The sequence below is a fragment of the Triticum dicoccoides genome, chromosome 4A, assembly GCF_002162155.2.
Source record: "Triticum dicoccoides isolate Atlit2015 ecotype Zavitan chromosome 4A, WEW_v2.0, whole genome shotgun sequence".
NCBI classification, from domain to species: Eukaryota; Viridiplantae; Streptophyta; class Magnoliopsida; order Poales; family Poaceae; genus Triticum; species Triticum dicoccoides.
The window spans coordinates 550,263,873-550,266,527 of NC_041386.1; the positions used below are offsets into that span (position 1 = coordinate 550,263,873).

The window sequence follows — 2,655 nt, forward strand, 5'->3', positions numbered from 1 at the left end:
CTGCGCTGGATTTCCTTTCTGTAACCCCATCTTCTTCCTTCTGTGTTTTGTTCAGTGTCTCCAAAGCCCACTTTTATTTTTAATTAAAGACTCAAAAGCCCACTTGGTAGAGCAGATTCAACCAGAAGACGAGTTCTTGGAATCTTGCCATGCTGCACTATATCAAGTTTTCTTTAAATAAAGTCAAAGAATAAGTTTTCCTCTTAGTAAACCTGATCTAGTTATTAATATAACATGTAGTACATACATATGGATGGAACTGCATATAGATTCGAATGCTCCTGGTTTGTTATCTCAGATGTGTTCTACTTACTTGTAAAGAGAATGCACTTTCATAAATAAACCATACTAGTGTTTATAATGAGAAGTCCTTTCTTCCTCTGCATCTTGCATCTTGGGATGCACACAACCAAGAGTCGTCACCACCTTATATGCAAGCCGTATTAATGCTTTCATTTGCCTCATCTCCTGAGAATGGCTCTTTTATAAGGTATATAAAGCTTTATTTATCCTTGCTGGAACCCAGCCCCCTCCCCCCCGCCCGCATCACCCTCCGGCCCGCCGGCGAAGCTGGACCGGACCCCAGGAAGGTGGCGGCGGGGCGGATCTGGACCCTTGTGCCCCAACGCCCCCGACACTCCGCCTACCCCGTCCAGCCGCGGCGGCACCCGCCTCTGCTGGTCCGGCGGGGGCTGATCCGGCCTCCCCTGGGGCGACTTGGCCCCGCGCATCGCCGGCTGGCTGCGGCCCCCTGCCCCGCCATCCTCGGCCGCTGCAGATGCCCCTCCCCTCGTGCCTCCCTCTCTTCCCGCGACCCGGTCTTTTTCCGGCGATTCTCGGGCCTCCCCCTCCACTTGCTGCTCGAGCCTGCAGTCTACGGCGACGGCCAGTTGCGGGGCGTTCGCGGCCTGCCCTCTCGTGCAGGCAGCTCCCTCGTCTCTGGTAGCCCTCCCCATCCCCAAGCAACGGTGGTGGCTCTCGCGCGGAGGCGGCGAAGTGTACGCGGTTGTGGATGGCTCGGGGCCCCTCGCGGCGGGTCTTTGCTGGTGTTGTTCCGGCCCCGGCGGCTATAGGCCCGCGTCTCTCCGGTGTCCCTCGATGCCGGCGTTCTCCACCGGGCTGCTTCGGCCCGGCGACCAGGTAGCTGTGCCCCTTCCAGCCTACCTGGCTCGCCGAGATCCTGACGGTCAAGGCCACGATAGCTCGGATCTATGTGCTTCCAGTCCTTGCTTGCAGGCGTCTCTGGACGCCGTCGCGGCAAGACCCTCCCGCGTACTTTGCCTCGTCGTCCGCCCTACCATATATGCCTCAAAGCCTCCCCTTTTGCCAGATCATGTGCCCTTTGGTGTGGAGTGATATGTCACCAACAATTATGAGCCTTGTCTTTGACATTACCAAAGTGAATGGTTTATTCTTTATCATACTAACCTTTCTCACTAAGTTCCGTTAAGTTTTGTGTGATTGAAGTTTTCAAGCTTTGGGTGAGATATCGATATGAGGAGAATAAGGAGTGGAAAGACCCTAAGCTTGGGGATGCCCAAGGCACCCCAAGGTAATATTCAAGGAAGACTCAAGCACCTAAGCTTGGGGATGCCCCGGAAGGCATCACCTCTTTCATCTTCAAAACTATCGGTATACCTTACTCGGAGCTATATTTTTATTTGTCACATGATATGTGTTTTGCTTGGAGCGTATTTTCAATTTTACTTGCCGTTTGAAAAAAATCATTGGATCTAAAATCTTGAATGAAAAAGAATCATCCCATGGCTATTTAATTATTTGACTACTCAGTATTCTTCACATATATCTTTTGGAGTAGTTTGTCATTTACTCATGTTCTTCACATATATCCTATGAGTAAATGGTTGAATGAATCGAATATCATAAATCTGAATTTATATACATTTCACATGCTTACAACATGGGGAGTAATGACTTCACACATAATAAATATAGGTAGTAAACTTATTGGAAGTTAGCAAACACAGAATTGGTCACTTGAACAATTCATGAAAGAATATTGAAGGAAGAGAGATTTCACATATAAATATACTATCTTGGACATCTTCTGCAATTGTGAGCACTCATTAAAATATGACATGCTAAAAGGTTGATGTTGGACAAGGAAGATAACTTCATGGGTTATGTTTTCCTATATCCGAAATGTTATATTGTCTTGGATCATCCAACATGTTGAGCTTGCCTTTCCCTCTCATGCTAGCCAAATTCTTTGCACCAAGTAGAGATACTACTTATGCTTCCAAATATTGTTAAACCCAGTTTTGCCTTGAGAGTCCACCATATCTACCTATGGATTGAGTAAGATTCTTCAAGTAAGTTTTCATTGTTGCAAGCAATAAAAATTGCTCGCTAAATATGTATGATTTATTAGTGTGGAGAAAATAAGCTTTATACGATCTTGTGATGTGGAAGAAATAAAAGCGACGGACTGCATAATAAAGGTCCATATCACAAGTGGCAATATAAAGTGACGTTCTTTTGCATTAAGATTTTGTGCATCCAATCGTAAAAGCGCATGACAACCTCTGCTTCCCTCTGCGAAGGGCCTATCTTTTACTTTTATCTTCTACCCTTATACAAGAGTCATGGTGATCATCACCTTGCCCTTTTTACACTTTTTCCTTTGGCAAGCAC

General features: G+C 46.7%; 1 pseudogene; it reads left to right on the forward strand.

Moving 5' to 3' along the window:
* Positions 1-1,098: 1,098 nt before the first annotated feature.
* Positions 1,099-2,655, forward strand: part of LOC119283642 — a 9,514-nt pseudogene continuing 7,957 nt past the window's right edge.